At 48.3% G+C, this 22,453-nt stretch overlaps 1 pseudogene across 1 annotated transcript; it reads left to right on the forward strand.

The window, feature by feature from the left end:
• The first annotated feature begins 10,002 nt into the window (after window positions 1-10,002).
• On the forward strand, window positions 10,003-10,605 carry LOC308563557 (interferon omega-1 pseudogene; annotated as a pseudogene). The gene has a single exon. The product of its transcript is annotated as an interferon omega-1 pseudogene (transcript).
• The last annotated feature ends 11,848 nt before the right edge of the window (window positions 10,606-22,453 follow it).

Consider the following 22,453-nt stretch of genomic DNA (forward strand, 5'->3'; position numbering starts at 1 on the left):
GCATTGCGTATTGGTTAAAGAATGATTGAGGCTGTGGCCTGTTCGGCTCACTGGATAGCGTGGGGTCCCCTGCATCCTGAGTTCCACTGTGAGAAAAGGGCAGGTACCTGGCCCTCAAGTTCAATCCCAGGTTGGGGAAGCAACAAATCATGTTCCTCTCACATGGAATTTCTCTCCTCTCTTTGTCTCCCTTCCTCCCTCCCTCTTTCCTCCTTTCCACTCTCTCTAAAAAAGTCAATGGAAAAATATCCTCAGGGGGTGATTAACAACAACAGAAGAATGTGATTCTGCACCCAGAGCTGGGGCTTGGCACCAACTCTACTTAACAGCAGTGGGACCTTGACAAATAATGTGCACACTTGTGCTCCTGGCTTTCCTTCTCTTCGCTGTGGGGACAATTATAGTATTTTTTCATAGGACTTTTGTCAGGGTTGAAGCAGTAAGTACACACACAGAGCATGTCAGTGTGCCTGGCGGAAACAATCACCACAGAGGGCACTCCGCAGAGAGCAGCCAGGAGAGCTGGTTGAGGTGGTGACTAGAAGGCAACCCCAGGGAGGCTGCTAGGTCCCGGGCAAACCATTTTTGCTTGTTTATGGTTTGTGGTTCTACATGGCTATTAGGTTCACGTACATTCAGTGAATGCATATTCCTTGTGCTGTTTGCTGGGGATACTTGCAGTATCTGTGTATTATACTTCTAAGACACGTGGCATCATTCATTTGGCACCTACGACACGCTAGTTCAGACTGTGCCTAGAGATTTCAAGTTCGAGTCATACACGACAGAGGTGAAATTGCCATGTACACTTACTCTCAACCCCTTCCTAGGAAAGAAGACCTGCTACCTGTGCTCACAGGACAGATCACACATGCAGAATCAAAGACAAGGGGAGTCATGGCCCCATCTGCAGGCATCGGGTATTCATGAGAGAAAGGAATCTGCAAGAAGTAGGATGAGGCTATGGGAAAGAAATGCTTGTGTTTGGTTCCCCCCAGATTAGAATCCTGATAAAACGTGTAAAGCAATTTTTATTCTTTAGTTGGAAAGAATTTAGAGGCCACTTAACCAATTGTTCCCTAAGCAGCACCTGCTCTAAAGATTTGCATCAATCCATCCTTTCACAGTGATCAGTCAGAAAGGGGCAGTGAAATAAGCCCTTTGCTAGACTTCATGTACCAAAGTCAGTGAATTTTAGCAAATTTCAGCATCACAAGAGTCAAAATATTTTTCCTTAATTCCTGACTTTTCCTGTCATCTTATTAATGAAGAGAAACAGCCCGCTTTTTTTTCCTGGTCCGAAACTATTTTATTTATTTTCCTATCACCCCTGAGTAGGCCAGGCAGAGAACGTTTTTGTTTTGCAACTTAACATGCCCAGCAGAAGATATTCTTAAGGCAGTAGGACATACTTTCTGCTTTCTTAGTGGACCTACATACTCTCTCACATAAAAGCTTCACTTTCTGACAAAATCGGTCTGTGGCTCCTGAATTGAAATAACATTACACTTTCATTTCCTCTTCAAAACAATGGAGACAGCTTTCCTAGTGATCACACAGGAAATGTAAAGATTACATAAAATGATAACTGCAAATTACAAGTTGAGAATCAGAACACAGGGAATGAGAGCTGCCTCTCGGGTTTACCTAACATGCAATAATCTGAATGGTGCCCATTCCACCTGCCGTAGTCGGGCCCAGCGGGGCTCTGACTGCACCTTCTTTAACACTCTGGGGTGAGCCTGTTGAGCTTCCCCAGCCAATGGCAACTCTAGGAGAGGGACTGTCTGTAGGACTGTGTAGGAACAGAGCCGCAGTTTCAACCCTTAGATCCCTGCCTGCCACATAATTGAGAGAAATCTTAGACTACACTTTGCAGAGACCCAACAAGGAGGAAAGTTTCCTGACAAAACACTGCTGTTTTGTGAATGGCAGAAAGGAGCTAAACAATCCCTCTTTCCTCACATTCAGAATATCTCTGGGGATATTATTTGAAGGCAATGATTACGTAAAAAAGTGGTAAAGAACAGGAAAATGGTTACACAAAAAAAAAAAAGAGTTGGGTGGTGATGATGATAAGAAATGAGACATAACTAGGTTTACACCTGTCGAAGATCAAAACACTAATTCAAAAGCTAACTCCTGGGCCACTCACACAGAATTGAAGATAGCATCACACCTACGTAATGAAGTTAAAAGTCGCTGTCATGCCATACTAAGAAATGAAAATCAGCAGAAAAGTATCCATGATGAACAAAATATAAAAATTTTAAAGACATGAAATGACCTTCCCCTTGCAAGTCCCAGAGAGGCTTACAAAGGAAGAGGTCACAGTGCAAATATAATTTTAGCTAATTTGATTCTGTCCACAAAATTCTAAACAAGGAAAATTCAAAGATATTACCTGCTAAAGATCCTCAACAGCTGGTACACAACACTAATTTTTATTTCTTTTACATTTATTTTCCATGTTGTTAATCCTCCCAGGAGGATACTTTTAGACAGAGTGGACAGGAGGAAGGGAAGGGGTGAGAGAGTGAGAGAAGAGAGAGAGGAACATTGTTGTGAGGGTGACACATGGACTGGCTGCCTCCCGCAAGCCAAGACCCACCCCGCAACCCGTGGACGCGCCCCGACCTGCAGTCAAAGCCCAGGCCCTTCGCTGCGTGGGCTCACGCTCTCCCCGCTGAACCCCAACGGCCAGGGGGCTAATTTTCATTTTGCACACAGCACTCACCGCGGGGTAATGTGAAAGACGTTTAAGCAACGGGAAACTGAATGAAAAGTGTTCAAGATTCCTGGCCCTGGCCCGGTGGTTGCGTTGGTGGGAGCGTCATCCATACAGCAAATGCTGCGGGTTAGATTCTTGGTCGGGGCCCGCACCCAGGCTGCAGGGTCAGCTGGGATGGGACGGGGGCAACACATCCATGCTTCTCCCTCACATCACCCTCTCCTCCCCCCTCCTCTCTCTCTGTCTCTGTCTCTGTCTCTGTCTCTCTCTCTCTCTCTCTCTCTCTCCCCAAACCAAAAAAATATCCTCAGGGGAAGATCCAAAACAAAAGACAAGAAAGGACGTTCTGGGGAGGGCTGTGCACAGGCTGAAGGAGACTCAATCTTCACACTGAGGATGAGTGGGGTCTGTGTGTTGTTGGGAAGGGGGGCTCCCTGATTCTCTGGCAGAGCAGCTACAGGACACCTGGCCCCTGCCCCCTGCTCCTCTGCACCCCGCTCCTCCGATTCCACATCGCAATTGTTTCCTGGCCGCCGGGTGGAGGCGCCCAGCCCGCTGACCCCCCGCCGCCTCCTCCACCTGCGCCCCGGGTGCGCTGCTCCCTGGTCCTTTGTGGTCTCCAGCCACCAATTTCCCTTTAAGGGGAGAGAGTGGCACCTGAAAGCGAAGCTGAGGGGCAGTTCTAGGTTTTGCAGAAACTCCTAAGAGGCTGTGTTTTCTGCTGATGAGCGCTTTCTGAACCGAGGAATGCCCCTGCTACACTGCTGTCACCATGGCTGTGAGGAACTGAAAGCAGGTCCATTTGATTTTGAACCATTAACACATTTACACAGGAACACAGCCACCTATTGGCCAACGCAGCAAAGACATCCACCCAGGCTGCAGAGGGCAGGCTTCTTTCTGTTCCAGGCAAAGAAGTCTGGTGCCTTCCACCTACTTTTTCAAGCAGCAAAGAGGCCCCGTCCTGGAAAGAACTGGCCCCAGGACTTGACTAAGCCCACTTCCTTAGCTTTTGTGTCTTAGAGAAGGAAATGACGCCCCACTTCAGGCAGGGCATCCACTCTTGGGGCAGTGTGCTGCTGCAGGGAGACAAGCAGTCAGAATGTTTCTCTTTTCTTTTTTTAAAAGAAATTATTACTTATTGATTTTACAGAGAGGAAAGGGGAAACAGAGAGAAATATCAACTGTTGTTCCACTGATTTATGCGTTCATTGGTTGAGCCCTGTGTGTGTCCTGACTGGGGTTCAAACCCACAACCTTGGGGTGTGGGAACGGCATTCTAACCAACTGGACTGTGTGGAAGGTTTACGGTTCATGTTGCCGGGAGGGCACCTAACCGGCTATGTCAGACGGTAGAAAACGAAAAATTCGGTTTATTGAGGGAAAGGGGTGGGGGGTGGGATATCCAAAGGGAAGGGCTACACCGCCCTGAGCCAAAGGCTATTGGGTCCACGATGTCAGCAAAAACATACCTGGGACAGCTAAACAAGAGAGAAGTGGGCCTTGGAGACAGGCAGGTTCGGGGACCTTGGGCAACAGGTTCTGGGGGTAAGGCTGAGAGTAGCTGCCACTACCCATTGCTCCCTTAGTTGCATGTCTCCTGGGGTCCCCTCAGACGGATGGAGATGGCACTGGGGGGGAAAGAGCTGGGTCCTTTGTCCTGAGCATGTTTCTCTTTCTTGCAGGCACAGGCATGTTACTGGAGGCCTCAGGGAAGCATCTCAATACAATATATTCATCAACTTTCCAGGTGTGCTCTTTCAGGGTCCATTCTCCACTGACTGGTCCTTGTCAGGGCGGGGGTCTTAGTCAGTGTATCTACTCCTGAGGTTTTGCTCTTCATCTGGGCCTGGCCTGAAATGCAACTGAGGCCTAGATGTTATCCTTCGGGAAGAATGCTCAGGGGGGTCTTAAACTGAGTGACCAGCAATATGCTAGGCGGGAGAGATTACCCTGGGGACAAGGTTCTTGTTTTCCCAGTTTCCCCTTACTAGGCACCAGGGATTCCTGCCCTGCCCTGCCCTGGTGAGTCTCGGTAGCCACATTCTCTGTACCTGGCCCAGCTAACAATGTGTTTCTTGCTTGCAGGCTGCTCAGCTGGCAGAGCCCTCAACATCCTCATTTCCTTTCAGTCCTGTAGGCCACTTGCAGGTTCACAAGTGGCCTTTGTGGGTGTGGGGAAGCAAGGGGAGTCCCGAAAGACCTCCCGTTTGAAGGTGCATTAGCTCTTTCTCAAAAGTAAGTTGGCAGCTTTTCAAATTCATTCCCCTCTTTAGATCATGTTGTTTGACTTTAGAATTAGGAGAACATTCTTACTGTCACTTTGGGTAATGACTCCACTTGCATGCCTTCCACCTTGACTGAGTGGTAGGAGAGATGACACCCTAAAGGACTTTCAGAGAATAGAACTGCTGGGAACTGACAGCCTGAGGAGTATCTGTCTGGGCCCAACTGAGAAGTGCCTGTGAGTTGCTCAGGCAGCTCTCTCAAAGCTCTGCCTCGGGGTTCAGGCCCCATCTTTACATTGCTTCTTCCCAGTTGATGGCTTAAAGGGCTCTGGTTGACATGGCACAGGATTTGTGTCCCTTGCATTTCTTCCTTCCCCCACTACTTGGGGGGACCACGCAGGAGCAGCAGTAAAAGGACTACTCTGGATTCACATGGCTCTGCCTTTGGGATTGCCCAACAGCTTTCCAATGTTATGATTCCTTCCATTCTTTGGTTTCTGGCTGTTGTTTTTACACTGAAACTTTGTGGTTTCGGGTTGGTGGGTTGTTGGCTTTTTTTTCATGATAATTCCCGGGTGAAAAAATTTAAAGTTGTGTTCCGTTCTGCCACCTTGCCCTGAAAATCTCTGTAGCCATACATGGATTCATATTCAGAGTTCTTAAATATTGGAAGTTGTTGGGAGACCCAGCAGCAAGGCTGGAGGGCTGGGCGAGTGACAGTGATCCCTGAGCCAACTGCAGGCCTCACACAGGTCCTGCATTGGAGCCTGACCTATCTCAGGCGTGAGAAGGTACAGCTGGTGCCCAGATTTGGGCTGTGAGGGAAATCGGTGTAGCACCCGCTTGAAGTGTTCCCCAAGAGATGAGGAGACCTTGTTCTTGTCCCCTTGAGGGAAAGATTTCAATCGAGAGACAAAGTGTAAAAAAAAAGTAAGAATTTATTGACAATACACTCCAGGTAAGGAGCAGGTCAACCAGTGAGACAGTGACTGCAACTCCTGGGTTATAGGGGTTAAATGAGGGATTTTCTGGGAGGACACTTTCATTGGCATCTCAGATGATTGACTAACAGGAAAGGGTTAAACACCGGGGGGTGGGGGGGTTGTCAAAATCATAGTGCCAATTTTATTATAATTAGTGGCACTGAGGCCATGCCAGCTTCCTCTGAGCTTGGGGCCAGGAACTCTCTGACTCTGAGCATGCCCACAGGCAGTGGGCAGGCTGCTGGGCCGCCCATAGAGGGGCATCTGAAAGCCAGGTTGGCGGGGCCCCTGTGCGGGCCCCAGGGCAGGACCCGCCCTAGCCGCTCCTGTCTAACTCCCTGCTACCAGAAGCAGCAGCACATTTCCAGTGTCCAGTGCCAGAGTGTGAAGGTGGCCGCTCCTCCACCCTCCCTGCCAGCTGATCCCTGGGCTGCAGCTGTGAAGACCCCCTGATGCCCAGCGCCTCACACAGACTCAGTAAAGACAGGGAGCGGGGTCCACACTTGAATGGGAAGAACCCAGGAGCTCACCCTACCCCTTTCGGCAGCTCCACCTCCGAATCCAACAGGCGGGAGCTGCACCCCTGCGGGACTCACTCTGGCTCAAAAACAAGACAGAGCACGTGGAGGAACAGACAGAGGCTGAAAGTCAGCAGCAGCTGAGACCAGGGAAGAAGGGAGACAGTTAGAGCCTGGACAGGCACCAGCGGCTTTCCAGTGGCTGCTCCAGTCTGCACTCCACCAGCAGGGAAGTAAAATTCACTTTTTGCACATCCTGGCCAGCATTTGTCATTTGATGATTTGTGGATTGTAGGCATTGTGCCAGGTGCCAGGTGACATCTCATTGTTGTTTTAAATTGCATCTCTCCGAGGATTAGTGACTCTGAACATTTTTCCACATGCCTCTTGGTTTTCTGTATGTCCACTTTGGAGAAGCATCTATTTAGGTGCTTGGCTCATTTTTTAATTGGATTGTTTGTCTCCTTTTTGTGAAGATGTTTGAGCTCCTGATACATTTTGGAAACTCACCCCTTATCAGATCTATCACTGCCAAACATGTTGTCCCATACAGTGGGCTCCCTTTTCCTTTTGTTGATGGTTTCTTTCTCTGTGCAGAAGCTTTTTACATTTTTATGCTCCCCTATGTTCATAGCAGCACAGTTCACAACAGCTAAGATCTGGAAACAGCCCAAGTGCCCATCAGTAGGTGAGTGGATAAAGAAGCTGTGGCACAGTCACACCGTGGAGTACTGTGCCGCTGTAAGAAGGATCTCTTACCCTTTGGGACAGCATGGATGGAACTGCAGACTCTCATGCTACGTGAAATAAGCCAGGCAGAGAAAGACAAGTATCACATGATCTCACTCATGTGTGGAATCTAATGAACAAAATAAACTGAAGAACAAAATAGATACAGAGACATAGAACCATGGAGCAGTCTGATGAATTTCTGAGGAAAGGCTGGCTGAGGGAGTGGAGGGGAGAGAGATTAAGAAAAGAACTTAGATGCATATACGCATAAGCCATGGACACAGACAACACTGCGGGGAAGGCCTGGGGGGTAGGATGCTGGCAGGAGGGGTGCAGTGAGGGAAAAAGCTGGACATCTGTAACACTTTCAACAATAAAAATAAATTTTAAATGAATAAAGAGATAATAACATAGCTCCATCCTTATTATTTAGATTAAGAACAGTTCATTTTAGGATCATCCAACTCTCTTTCTCTTAATTCTGGATTCCTCAAGGCAATCTTTTCATTGCCTGAGGGGATTTATCAACTAGATGAAGCCCTCAGGCCAGGGTTAATATCCACCTTGAGGGTCGGGGTTGCCAGTGCCTTGAGAGTTGGAGGCTGGGACTCTTCCCTTCTGTCCTCAGAGCTGATGCCATGAGGATTAAATGAAAGGGAAATGAAGGGCTGGTCACTGACCAGGGGGCCTCTTGGAGCCTCTGGCCCAGGCTGCCGGTTCCTGCCTTTGGGGGCTCAGCACTGGCCTTCGTCCTTCCCTCTGCCATGGCACCAGGGCCTCAAGTGGGCCACAGTGAATTTTACCAACTTACACTTGGTCATTTTGTCAGCACACAGGTCCCTTCCCTTCTTTCACTTCTGTGACATCCAGGATTATATTTGTTTTACTTCCCCCCACAAACAACTGCCAGTTTTGCTTCTTGGGAGAGTTGAACTGAAAAATCTGAAATCTTGAAAACTTAGAGAGAAACAGTGAAGCGCCTCTGCCTTTCTTTTCCGTCCCTTCGTATGAGCCTCAGGATGAAGGAGGAAGTAATGCCAGAGGAGCAAGACAGACCACAACCAGAAGACCTCTCTGAGGAACTATGCTGTCACTGAAATTAAAATGAAACAGAGCGAGTCAGGAGAGGAAAGGAGGCTCTTTCTCCCTGACCTAGCAGCCTGGGCCTCACTGCCCTCCACTCTGAGCATGAGGCAGAGATGGACCAACAGAGAAGGCCCTGGAAACTCACAGGCTCGATGAACAGCTGGAGTTCACCACTTTCTGTTCTACAAATTTCCATTGAGGGACGGCACTGAATGTCCTGTGCTCAGCTGACAAACTTTGAGCATGTTTTCAATCATTTAACTGAAGAATTGAACAATGATACCTGTACTGGGCAAATAAAAATGATTGGCCTTCTAAAGTTAAAATACATGCAGTTGGATCACTAATTCTTCTACCTACAAAGACAAAATAAACTTTTGCTCACAGCGTTTAGGTCTATAGATTTCCTGCGACCTGGGTAATGGCTCCGAGAGCAGGAGGCCACCACTGAGAACCAGGGTCCTTCACACAAAAACTTCAGGGAGCAGGGCTAGGAGCCTGACAGACTGTTTTGCCAGCAAAGACACAAGCCTCTCCACTTCCAGGGAAGCATAAAGACCTCACAATGGGGTCAGCCTGCCCTCCGCGAGTGAGCCCAGGAGTGTTTGCGTTGAGGACACTCTGTGATTTGAGAGGAAAACGGTTACTAGAGCTCGTATCAAACTTATGAATGAGGTGGTGCTGGGAAAACTTATCTTGATATTAGAATCTCCCCAAGGGCATCACCAGCCAAGAAAGAAGATTCCTGCTGTGCAGACTGGCACAGTCTGAGGAACCTGAAGGACCAGTTACGAAACGCTGGAAAGAAGTGGCACTGTGGATAGAAGCCCTGACCTAGTGGCCCCCTGACACATAAACACATAGACCTGCATGAATGAGATCCAGAGGGAACAGAAACATCCCAGACACTGGTTCACTTCAAATCTCAGCCTCTGCTGTGAATAAAACAGTAAACAAAACCCAGTCCTTGGTTCTAAAGAGCTTATTTACCATACATGGTCCGATAAGTTCCTGACAAAATACACACCCAGGGCTGAGGGAGCCTGGCTCCATATGTAAAGGAAGGAGGCCACAAATGTTCCCCACATTCAAGCCAACTGCCTCTATTATATTCTTTTATTGATTTCAGAGAGAAGAAGGGGAGTGAGAGAGAGAGAGAAACTTCAATGATAAGAGAATCCTTGATCTGCTGCCTCCTGCAGGCCCCTTGCTGGGACGGAGCCCACAGCCAGGGCATGTGCCATACCAGGAACTGAAGGAGGACCTGCTGCTTTATAAGTGGACACTCAACCACTCAGACAACCCAGCTGGGCTCAAGGCCACATCTTGTTTCTAATAGAGAAGAGCAATATATGTAATAACGTATATACATGAGAATGTTCACGTGTGGGAGTATTTACACACCTACATACACTTCTGCTTTTAGGACTAAGAATTTTCGCATTTGACCAATATGTATCCTCTTGGATGGACACATCTGAAATCTAGTGTGAAAATTACAACGGCAAAACCAATAGTGTAGAGTGATGACATCCTCTTGGACCACAAGGAGAACTCAAATGAAAGTAAAAAAAGGAAGGGAAAACAGAAAGAAGAGTCTAGAAAGGGAAAACATGCTTCCTATTTAAAGGCCATGCTTAGAAAGAAGGCCACTGGAGGACCTGAGGTCCCAGACTGTTCAGCAGGCGCCCAGCTCAGCAGGCCAGCAGCGCCCCCGCTTGCCCATGGCCCTCCTGCTCTCTCTCCTCTCGGCCCTGCTGCTGCTCAGCTGTGGCCCCGAGGGGTCTCTGGGCTGTCACTTGCCTCAGCACCGCGTCCTTCTCAGCGGGGACAACTTAGTGCTTCTGAGCCAAATGAGCACAATGTCCCCTTTCTTGTGTCTCAAGGACAGAAAAGACTTCCGATTCCCCAGGCAAACGGTGGAGGGCCGTGAGGTGCAGGGGGCCCAGGCCGCCACTGTCCTCCACGAGCTGCTCCAGCAGGTCTTCAACCTCTTGCTCACAGCGCCCCCCCCTGCCGCCTGGAACACGACCCTCCTGGGCCAGCTGCGCGAGGGGCTCCACCGGCAGCTGGGGGACCTGGACGCCTGCCTGGGGCAGGGGACGGCCGAGGAGGGCTCGGCCCTGGCGACGCGGGGCCCTGCGCTGGCCTTGAAGAGGTACTTCCAGGGCATCAGGCTCTACCTCAAAGGGAAGGGACACAGCGACTGCGCCTGGGAAGTGGTCAGAGTGGAAGTCATGAGGGCCTTCTCTTCAGCAAGGACCCTGCAGGAAAGGCTGAGCGACAGGGACCGAGACCTGCCTCCTCCTGCAAATGATCCTCGGTGACAAAAGGGCCAGATCACCTTTGCACATGAGTGTTGGGTCATGTCAAAGGCTCTGATTTCTGCTTTAATCAGAGAATGGATTGAACTTTATTCAACAAATGTCTTGTCAGATTAAGCAAGAAAACGTTCGAAAATTCAGTTCCTGGGATATCAGTTCCTAAGAGGTGTCTGCACTGATGTTATTTATTTATTGTTGTTTATTCATTTATGTATTTATTTATTATTAATTTATTTTTTCAATGGACTCATAGTGATATATTCTTATGATCAATATCTGCCTTACCTTGTACTATAATTTCCAAAATTATTTTACATTTTTACGTTATTGACTTTGCATTTTGCTTTATTTATTAAATTTTTATCAGAGGCATCTTGAGTTCATTAATTCTGAAAAACAAAATGCACATTTTGTTTTATAGAAATCTGTCTCAGAATACTACTTGTCTTTATTATAAATATAAAATATTTTACATTTAGAGACACAGGAAGGGAGGGGGATAGAGAGATAGAAACATCAATGAGAGAAACATCATCCATTGGCTGCTTCCCGCACACTCCCTAGTGGGGATCGAACCCACAACCTGGGCATATTTTCCTCTATAGAAAGCCTTCTCACAATAGGACTTGTCTTTATTTTAAAAGTAGGTTTTTATTTTTATTTGTAAAGAGAGAGGAGGGAGAGGGATAGAGAGATAGAAACATCAATGAGAGAAACATCATCCATTGGCTGCCTCCTGCACGCTCCCTACTGGTGATCGAACCCGCAACCTGGGCATGTACCCTCACCCAAAATTGAACTGCTGACCCCTTGCTTTATGGGTCAATGCTCAACCGCTGAGACACCCCAGCCCAGCAATAGTGCTTGTCCTTTAAAGTCCATAGAACAGCACTAGTCAGAAAGTGCCTCTCAAAAGCTGGAAATTCCAAGGAATTGAGAAGAGTCCTGGAAAACATGGAAGACATTCAGTACTTATGTTAGGGTTGTACTGAGTTCTATTCCATCAGCAAGGAGCAGTGGCAGAAATATCCGAGAGAGGTCGTGTAGGCAGAAGACGGGAAGATGCAGGGCATTTGGTGGCGGAGGCTGGCACCCGCTCCTCTTCCTCCCTCCCTGTCCCCAGTCCTGCTTAGTGACTGCATTCACCCCTCATACCATCCCCTCCTGCAGCCTCCTTAGTGCCCGCCCCACGCACGGGTGCTCTCGCTCTGTTGTGGTTTCAGCTTCAAGGTTTCTACTTAAGAGCACAAAGTAAAAGGGAGAGACAAAAACTTGAGTGGCATCTCTATGAATTTAGCTAAATGATACATTTTTTCAGCTTCTTATTGGGAGATCATCCGTTTTGTCCTATGAAGGCATCCAACTGGTTACTTGAGGGCTACTCATATTACAGAGCACAGTAGCTTTACTCAGTTCAGCTACTTAAATGTCAGTCTCACCCCAAAACACCATCCCAGGCACACTCAGAACCTTTGACCAATTATCCCGAACCTCATGGGTCAATCCAACTGACACATACAATTAACAAACACAAGGATCTAAGATAAAGTATTGCTACACCTAGTGGATTGCTAACTAGTACATCTATAGCCACAGGAACTGTGTGTGAATTGAGTTATGTCATTTCAACCTGACATGAAGCGCCCCCCCGCCCCTCCTCCCGCCCCGGAACATCCTCTGGAAAACCATATGAGTGATTAAGGGTTTAAAGTAAGTTTTCTTTTACTCAAAATGATCTTTCCTACATACAAGGAGGAACACCACAGGGTTTATATACAATGTTGGACAATTAAGAACACCCCAGATGTCCATATTATGTGAAATTGCGGGTATCTGAGTGGACACCATGACCCTCGCCCAAGGTGGCTGTGTGTTGTAAGGACACAGCAGGTGCCCACAGTCACCTCTATTGAAGCCCCGAATTCATAGGGTCTCTGCCATACTCACTTGTGCTTCACTCCTCCTCCTAATTCTTATTTCTCTAGAACACGGGTCACATATCTGCACCACAGGGGCAGTTCACCCCAGGCCCTCCTCTCCCAAGGGTTTCCAGTTGGAGTAGCATCTAAACATCCAGTGCAGACACCTGGGCACTGGGCCTTCACGGGGGGACAGCAGCAGCACATCAGATCTGAGCCAGGCCTGGGGGAGAGGGAAGACCACAGCTCTTCCACCCCCCGGCCCCGCCTTCCTCCTCTCTGTGAAGAGGGGGGAAACAATGGCTCCCCATCTATTCTGTGCTCAAATCTCACCCTGTTCCTTACCAGCTGTGGCCTTCGGGCAAGTCTCTTCTCTGAAACTCCCGCCCTCTATTGCCTTTTGAGACACAATTTAGGAAATAAGATCTTTAAGGGTATGTGTGAAAGCCTCTGAAAAATGCGATGTAGAGGTCAGTGGTCATACTCCACAAACCAAGTTGTCTTGAATCAAACTGTGTTTTCCGACTGTCATCTTCTCCACAGCATTGCGTATTGGTTAAAGAATGATTGAGGCTGTGGCCTGTTCGGCTCACTGGATAGCGTGGGGTCCCCTGCATCCTGAGTTCCACTGTGAGAAAAGGGCAGGTACCTGGCCCTCAAGTTCAATCCCAGGTTGGGGAAGCAACAAATCATGTTCCTCTCACATGGAATTTCTCTCCTCTCTTTGTCTCCCTTCCTCCCTCCCTCTTTCCTCCTTTCCACTCTCTCTAAAAAAGTCAATGGAAAAATATCCTCAGGGGGTGATTAACAACAACAGAAGAATATGATTCTGCACCCAGAGCTGGGGCTTGGCACCAACTCTACTTAACAGCAGTGGGACCTTGACAAATAATGTGCACACTTGTGCTCCTGGCTTTCCTTCTCTTCGCTGTGGGGACAATTATAGTATTTTTTCATAGGACTTTTGTCAGGGTTGAAGCAGTAAGTACACACACAGAGCATGTCAGTGTGCCTGGCGGAAACAATCACCACAGAGGGCACTCCGCAGAGAGCAGCCAGGAGAGCTGGTTGAGGTGGTGACTAGAAGGCAACCCCAGGGAGGCTGCTAGGTCCCGGGCAAACCATTTTTGCTTGTTTATGGTTTGTGGTTCTACATGGCTATTAGGTTCACGTACATTCAGTGAATGCATATTCCTTGTGCTGTTTGCTGGGGATACTTGCAGTATCTGTGTATTATACTTCTAAGACACGTGGCATCATTCATTTGGCACCTACGACACGCTAGTTCAGACTGTGCCTAGAGATTTCAAGTTCGAGTCATACACGACAGAGGTGAAATTGCCATGTACACTTACTCTCAACCCCTTCCTAGGAAAGAAGACCTGCTACCTGTGCTCACAGGACAGATCACACATGCAGAATCAAAGACAAGGGGAGTCCTGGCCCCATCTGCAGGCATCGGGTATTCATGAGAGAAAGGAATCTGCAAGAAGTAGGATGAGGCTATGGGAAAGAAATGCTTGTGTTTGGTTCCCCCCAGATTAGAATCCTGATAAAACGTGTAAAGCAATTTTTATTCTTTAGTTGGAAAGAATTTAGAGGCCACTTAACCAATTGTTCCCTAAGCAGCACCTGCTCTAAAGATTTGCATCAATCCATCCTTTCACAGTGATCAGTCAGAAAGGGGCAGTGAAATAAGCCCTTTGCTAGACTTCATGTACCAAAGTCAGTGAATTTTAGCAAATTTCAGCATCACAAGAGTCAAAATATTTTTCCTTAATTCCTGACTTTTCCTGTCATCTTATTAATGAAGAGAAACAGCCCGCTTTTTTTTCCTGGTCCGAAACTATTTTATTTATTTTCCTATCACCCCTGAGTAGGCCAGGCAGAGAACGTTTTTGTTTTGCAACTTAACATGCCCAGCAGAAGATATTCTTAAGGCAGTAGGACATACTTTCTGCTTTCTTAGTGGACCTACATACTCTCTCACATAAAAGCTTCACTTTCTGACAAAATCGGTCTGTGGCTCCTGAATTGAAATAACATTACACTTTCATTTCCTCTTCAAAACAATGGAGACAGCTTTCCTAGTGATCACACAGGAAATGTAAAGATTACATAAAATGATAACTGCAAATTACAAGTTGAGAATCAGAACACAGGGAATGAGAGTTGCCTCTCGGGTTTACCTAACATGCAATAATCTGAATGGTGCCCATTCCACCTGCCGTAGTCGGGCCCAGCGGGGCTCTGACTGCACCTTCTTTAACACTCTGGGGTGAGCCTGTTGAGCTTCCCCAGCCAATGGCAACTCTAGGAGAGGGACTGTCTGTAGGACTGTGTAGGAACAGAGCCACAGTTTCAACCCTTAGATCCCTGCCTGCCACATAATTGAGAGAAATCTTAGACTACACTTTGCAGAGAACCAACAAGGAGGAAAGTTTCCTGACAAAACACTGCTGTTTTGTGAATGGCAGAAAGGAGCTAAACAATCCCTCTTTCCTCACATTCAGAATATCTCTGGGGATATTATTTGAAGGCAATGATTACGTAAAAAAGTGGTAAAGAACAGGAAAATGGTTACACAAAAAAAAAAAAGAGTTGGGTGGTGATGATGATAAGAAATGAGACATAACTAGGTTTACACCTGTCGAAGATCAAAACACTAATTCAAAAGCTAACTCCTGGGCCACTCACACAGAATTGAAGATAGCATCACACCTACGTAATGAAGTTAAAAGTCGCTGTCATGCCATACTAAGAAATGAAAATCAGCAGAAAAGTATCCATGATGAACAAAATATAAAAATTTTAAAGACATGAAATGACCTTCCCCTTGCAAGTCCCAGAGAGGCTTACAAAGGAAGAGGTCACAGTGCAAATATAATTTTAGCTAATTTGATTCTGTCCACAAAATTCTAAACAAGGAAAATTCAAAGATATTACCTGCTAAAGATCCTCAACAGCTGGTACACAACACTAATTTTTATTTCTTTTACATTTATTTTCCATGTTGTTAATCCTCCCAGGAGGATACTTTTAGACAGAGTGGACAGGAGGAAGGGAAGGGGTGAGAGAGTGAGAGAAGAGAGAGAGGAACATTGTTGTGAGGGTGACACATGGACTGGCTGCCTCCCGCAAGCCAAGACCCACCCCGCAACCCGTGGACGCGCCCCGACCTGCAGTCAAAGCCCAGGCCCTTCGCTGCGTGGGCTCACGCTCTCCCCGCTGAACCCCAACGGCCAGGGGGCTAATTTTCATTTTGCACACAGCACTCACCGCGGGGTAATGTGAAAGACGTTTAAGCAACGGGAAACTGAATGAAAAGTGTTCAAGATTCCTGGCCCTGGCCCGGTGGTTGCGTTGGTGGGAGCGTCATCCATACAGCAAATGCTGCGGGTTAGATTCTTGGTCGGGGCCCGCACCCAGGCTGCAGGGTCAGCTGGGATGGGACGGGGGCAACACATCCATGCTTCTCCCTCACATCACCCTCTCCTCCCCCCTCCTCTCTCTCTGTCTCTGTCTCTGTCTCTGTCTCTCTCTCTCTCTCTCTCTCTCTCCCCAAACCAAAAAAATATCCTCAGGGGAAGATCCAAAACAAAAGACAAGAAAGGACGTTCTGGGGAGGGCTGTGCACAGGCTGAAGGAGACTCAATCTTCACACTGAGGATGAGTGGGGTCTGTGTGTTGTTGGGAAGGGGGGCTCCCTGATTCTCTGGCAGAGCAGCTACAGGACACCTGGCCCCTGCCCCCTGCTCCTCTGCACCCCGCTCCTCCGATTCCACATCGCAATTGTTTCCTGGCCGCCGGGTGGAGGCGCCCAGCCCGCTGACCCCCCGCCGCCTCCTCCACCTGCGCCCCGGGTGCGCTGCTCCCTGGTCCTTTGTGGTCTCCAGCCACCAATTTCCCTTTAAGGGGAGAGAGCGGCACCTGAAAGCGAAGCTGAGGGGCAGTTCTAGGTTTTGCAGAAACTCCTAAGAGGCTGTGTTTTCTGCTGATGAGCGCTTTCTGAACCGAGGAATGCCCCTGCTACACTGCTGTCACCATGGCTGTGAGGAACTGAAAGCAGGTCCATTTGATTTTGAACCATTAACACATTTACACAGGAACACAGCCACCTATTGGCCAACGCAGCAAAGACATCCACCCAGGCTGCAGAGGGCAGGCTTCTTTCTGTTCCAGGCAAAGAAGTCTGGTGCCTTCCACCTACTTTTTCAAGCAGCAAAGAGGCCCCGTCCTGGAAAGAACTGGCCCCAGGACTTGACTAAGCCCACTTCCTTAGCTTTTGTGTCTTAGAGAAGGAAATGACGCCCCACTTCAGGCAGGGCATCCACTCTTGGGGCAGTGTGCTGCTGCAGGGAGACAAGCAGTCAGAATGTTTCTCTTTTCTTTTTTTAAAAGAAATTATTACTTATTGATTTTACAGAGAGGAAAGGGGAAACAGAGAGAAATATCAACTGTTGTTCCACTGATTTATGCGTTCATTGGTTGAGCCCTGTGTGTGTCCTGACTGGGGTTCAAACCCACAACCTTGGGGTGTGGGAACGGCATTCTAACCAACTGGACTGTGTGGAAGGTTTACGGTTCATGTTGCCGGGAGGGCACCTAACCGGCTATGTCAGACGGTAGAAAACGAAAAATTCGGTTTATTGAGGGAAAGGGGTGGGGGGTGGGATATCCAAAGGGAAGGGCTACACCGCCCTGAGCCAAAGGCTATTGGGTCCACGATGTCAGCAAAAACATACCTGGGACAGCTAAACAAGAGAGAAGTGGGCCTTGGAGACAGGCAGGTTCGGGGACCTTGGGCAACAGGTTCTGGGGGTAAGGCTGAGAGTAGCTGCCACTACCCATTGCTCCCTTAGTTGCATGTCTCCTGGGGTCCCCTCAGACGGATGGAGATGGCACTGGGGGGGAAAGAGCTGGGTCCTTTGTCCTGAGCATGTTTCTCTTTCTTGCAGGCACAGGCATGTTACTGGAGGCCTCAGGGAAGCATCTCAATACAATATATTCATCAACTTTCCAGGTGTGCTCTTTCAGGGTCCATTCTCCACTGACTGGTCCTTGTCAGGGCGGGGGTCTTAGTCAGTGTATCTACTCCTGAGGTTTTGCTCTTCATCTGGGCCTGGCCTGAAATGCAACTGAGGCCTAGATGTTATCCTTCGGGAAGAATGCTCAGGGGGGTCTTAAACTGAGTGACCAGCAATATGCTAGGCGGGAGAGATTACCCTGGGGACAAGGTTCTTGTTTTCCCAGTTTCCCCTTACTAGGCACCAGGGATTCCTGCCCTGCCCTGCCCTGGTGAGTCTCGGTAGCCACATTCTCTGTACCTGGCCCAGCTAACAATGTGTTTCTTGCTTGCAGGCTGCTCAGCTGGCAGAGCCCTCAACATCCTCATTTCCTTTCAGTCCTGTAGGCCACTTGCAGGTTCACAAGTGGCCTTTGTGGGTGTGGGGAAGCAAGGGGAGTCCCGAAAGACCTCCCGTTTGAAGGTGCATTAGCTCTTTCTCAAAAGTAAGTTGGCAGCTTTTCAAATTCATTCCCCTCTTTAGATCATGTTGTTTGACTTTAGAATTAGGAGAACATTCTTACTGTCACTTTGGGTAATGACTCCACTTGCATGCCTTCCACCTTGACTGAGTGGTAGGAGAGATGACACCCTAAAGGACTTTCAGAGAATAGAACTGCTGGGAACTGACAGCCTGAGGAGTATCTGTCTGGGCCCAACTGAGAAGTGCCTGTGAGTTGCTCAGGCAGCTCTCTCAAAGCTCTGCCTCGGGGTTCAGGCCCCATCTTTACATTGCTTCTTCCCAGTTGATGGCTTAAAGGGCTCTGGTTGACATGGCACAGGATTTGTGTCCCTTGCATTTCTTCCTTCCCCCACTACTTGGGGGGACCACGCAGGAGCAGCAGTAAAAGGACTACTCTGGATTCACATGGCTCTGCCTTTGGGATTGCCCAACAGCTTTCCAATGTTATGATTCCTTCCATTCTTTGGTTTCTGGCTGTTGTTTTTACACTGAAACTTTGTGGTTTCGGGTTGGTGGGTTGTTGGCTTTTTTTTCATGATAATTCCCGGGTGAAAAAATTTAAAGTTGTGTTCCGTTCTGCCACCTTGCCCTGAAAATCTCTGTAGCCATACATGGATTCATATTCAGAGTTCTTAAATATTGGAAGTTGTTGGGAGACCCAGCAGCAAGGCTGGAGGGCTGGGCGAGTGACAGTGATCCCTGAGCCAACTGCAGGCCTCACACAGGTCCTGCATTGGAGCCTGACCTATCTCAGGCGTGAGAAGGTACAGCTGGTGCCCAGATTTGGGCTGTGAGGGAAATCGGTGTAGCACCCGCTTGAAGTGTTCCCCAAGAGATGAGGAGACCTTGTTCTTGTCCCCTTGAGGGAAAGATTTCAATCGAGAGACAAAGTGTAAAAAAAAAGTAAGAATTTATTGACAATACACTCCAGGTAAGGAGCAGGTCAACCAGTGAGACAGTGACTGCAACTCCTGGGTTATAGGGGTTAAATGAGGGATTTTCTGGGAGGACACTTTCATTGGCATCTCAGATGATTGACTAACAGGAAAGGGTTAAACACCGGGGGGTGGGGGGGTTGTCAAAATCATAGTGCCAATTTTATTATAATTAGTGGCACTGAGGCCATGCCAGCTTCCTCTGAGCTTGGGGCCAGGAACTCTCTGACTCTGAGCATGCCCACAGGCAGTGGGCAGGCTGCTGGGCCGCCCATAGAGGGGCATCTGAAAGCCAGGTTGGCGGGGCCCCTGTGCGGGCCCCAGGGCAGGACCCGCCCTAGCCGCTCCTGTCTAACTCCCTGCTACCAGAAGCAGCAGCACATTTCCAGTGTCCAGTGCCAGAGTGTGAAGGTGGCCGCTCCTCCACCCTCCCTGCCAGCTGATCCCTGGGCTGCAGCTGTGAAGACCCCCTGATGCCCAGCGCCTCACACAGACTCAGTAAAGACAGGGAGCGGGGTCCACACTTGAATGGGAAGAACCCAGGAGCTCACCCTACCCCTTTCGGCAGCTCCACCTCCGAATCCAACAGGCGGGAGCTGCACCCCTGCGGGACTCACTCTGGCTCAAAAACAAGACAGAGCACGTGGAGGAACAGACAGAGGCTGAAAGTCAGCAGCAGCTGAGACCAGGGAAGAAGGGAGACAGTTAGAGCCTGGACAGGCACCAGCGGCTTTCCAGTGGCTGCTCCAGTCTGCACTCCACCAGCAGGGAAGTAAAATTCACTTTTTGCACATCCTGGCCAGCATTTGTCATTTGATGATTTGTGGATTGTAGGCATTGTGCCAGGTGCCAGGTGACATCTCATTGTTGTTTTAAATTGCATCTCTCCGAGGATTAGTGACTCTGAACATTTTTCCACATGCCTCTTGGTTTTCTGTATGTCCACTTTGGAGAAGCATCTATTTAGGTGCTTGGCTCATTTTTTAATTGGATTGTTTGTCTCCTTTTTGTGAAGATGTTTGAGCTCCTGATACATTTTGGAAACTCACCCCTTATCAGATCTATCACTGCCAAACATGTTGTCCCATACAGTGGGCTCCCTTTTCCTTTTGTTGATGGTTTCTTTCTCTGTGCAGAAGCTTTTTACATTTTTATGCTCCCCTATGTTCATAGCAGCACAGTTCACAACAGCTAAGATCTGGAAACAGCCCAAGTGCCCATCAGTAGGTGAGTGGATAAAGAAGCTGTGGCACAGTCACACCGTGGAGTACTGTGCCGCTGTAAGAAGGATCTCTTACCCTTTGGGACAGCATGGATGGAACTGCAGACTCTCATGCTACGTGAAATAAGCCAGGCAGAGAAAGACAAGTATCACATGATCTCACTCATGTGTGGAATCTAATGAACAAAATAAACTGAAGAACAAAATAGATACAGAGACATAGAACCATGGAGCAGTCTGATGAATTTCTGAGGAAAGGCTGGCTGAGGGAGTGGAGGGGAGAGAGATTAAGAAAAGAACTTAGATGCATATACGCATAAGCCATGGACACAGACAACACTGCGGGGAAGGCCTGGGGGGTAGGATGCTGGCAGGAGGGGTGCAGTGAGGGAAAAAGCTGGACATCTGTAACACTTTCAACAATAAAGATAAATTTTAAATGAATAAAGAGATAATAACATAGCTCCATCCTTATTATTTAGATTAAGAACAGTTCATTTTAGGATCATCCAACTCTCTTTCTCTTAATTCTGGATTCCTCAAGGCAATCTTTTCATTGCCTGAGGGGATTTATCAACTAGATGAAGCCCTCAGGCCAGGGTTAATATCCACCTTGAGGGTCGGGGTTGCCAGTGCCTTGAGAGTTGGAGGCTGGGACTCTTCCCTTCTGTCCTCAGAGCTGATGCCATGAGGATTAAATGAAAGGGAAATGAAGGGCTGGTCACTGACCAGGGGGCCTCTTGGAGCCTCTGGCCCAGGCTGCCGGTTCCTGCCTTTGGGGGCTCAGCACTGGCCTTCGTCCTTCCCTCTGCCATGGCACCAGGGCCTCAAGTGGGCCACAGTGAATTTTACCAACTTACACTTGGTCATTTTGTCAGCACACAGGTCCCTTCCCTTCTTTCACTTCTGTGACATCCAGGATTATATTTGTTTTACTTCCCCCCACAAACAACTGCCAGTTTTGCTTCTTGGGAGAGTTGAACTGAAAAATCTGAAATCTTGAAAACTTAGAGAGAAACAGTGAAGCGCCTCTGCCTTTCTTTTCCGTCCCTTCGTATGAGCCTCAGGATGAAGGAGGAAGTAATGCCAGAGGAGCAAGACAGACCACAACCAGAAGACCTCTCTGAGGAACTATGCTGTCACTGAAATTAAAATGAAACAGAGCGAGTCAGGAGAGGAAAGGAGGCTCTTTCTCCCTGACCTAGCAGCCTGGGCCTCACTGCCCTCCACTCTGAGCATGAGGCAGAGATGGACCAACAGAGAAGGCCCTGGAAACTCACAGGCTCGATGAACAGCTGGAGTTCACCACTTTCTGTTCTACAAATTTCCATTGAGGGACGGCACTGAATGTCCTGTGCTCAGCTGACAAACTTTGAGCATGTTTTCAATCATTTAACTGAAGAATTGAACAATGATACCTGTACTGGGCAAATAAAAATGATTGGCCTTCTAAAGTTAAAATACATGCAGTTGGATCACTAATTCTTCTACCTACAAAGACAAAATAAACTTTTGCTCACAGCGTTTAGGTCTATAGATTTCCTGCGACCTGGGTAATGGCTCCGAGAGCAGGAGGCCACCACTGAGAACCAGGGTCCTTCACACAAACACTTCAGGGAGCAGGGCTAGGAGCCTGACAGACTGTTTTGCCAGCAAAGACACAAGCCTCTCCACTTCCAGGGAAGCATAAAGACCTCACAATGGGGTCAGCCTGCCCTCCGCGAGTGAGCCCAGGAGTGTTTGCGTTGAGGACACTCTGTGATTTGAGAGGAAAACGGTTACTAGAGCTCGTATCAAACTTATGAATGAGGTGGTGCTGGGAAAACTTATCTTGATATTAGAATCTCCCCAAGGGCATCACCAGCCAAGAAAGAAGATTCCTGCTGTGCAGACTGGCACAGTCTGAGGAACCTGAAGGACCAGTTACGAAACGCTGGAAAGAAGTGGCACTGTGGATAGAAGCCCTGACCTAGTGGCCCCCTGACACATAAACACATAGACCTGCATGAATGAGATCCAGAGGGAACAGAAACATCCCAGACACTGGTTCACTTCAAATCTCAGCCTCTGCTGTGAATAAAACAGTAAACAAAACCCAGTCCTTGGTTCTAAAGAGCTTATTTACCATACATGGTCCGATAAGTTCCTGACAAAATACACACCCAGAGCTGAGGGAGCCTGGCTCCATATGTAAAGGAAGGAGGCCACAAATGTTCCCCACATTCAAGCCAACTGCCTCTATTATAT

The sequence above is a fragment of the Miniopterus schreibersii genome, assembly GCF_964146895.1.
Source record: "Miniopterus schreibersii genome assembly, chromosome: 11".
Lineage (NCBI taxonomy): Eukaryota > Metazoa > Chordata > Mammalia > Chiroptera > Miniopteridae > Miniopterus > Miniopterus schreibersii.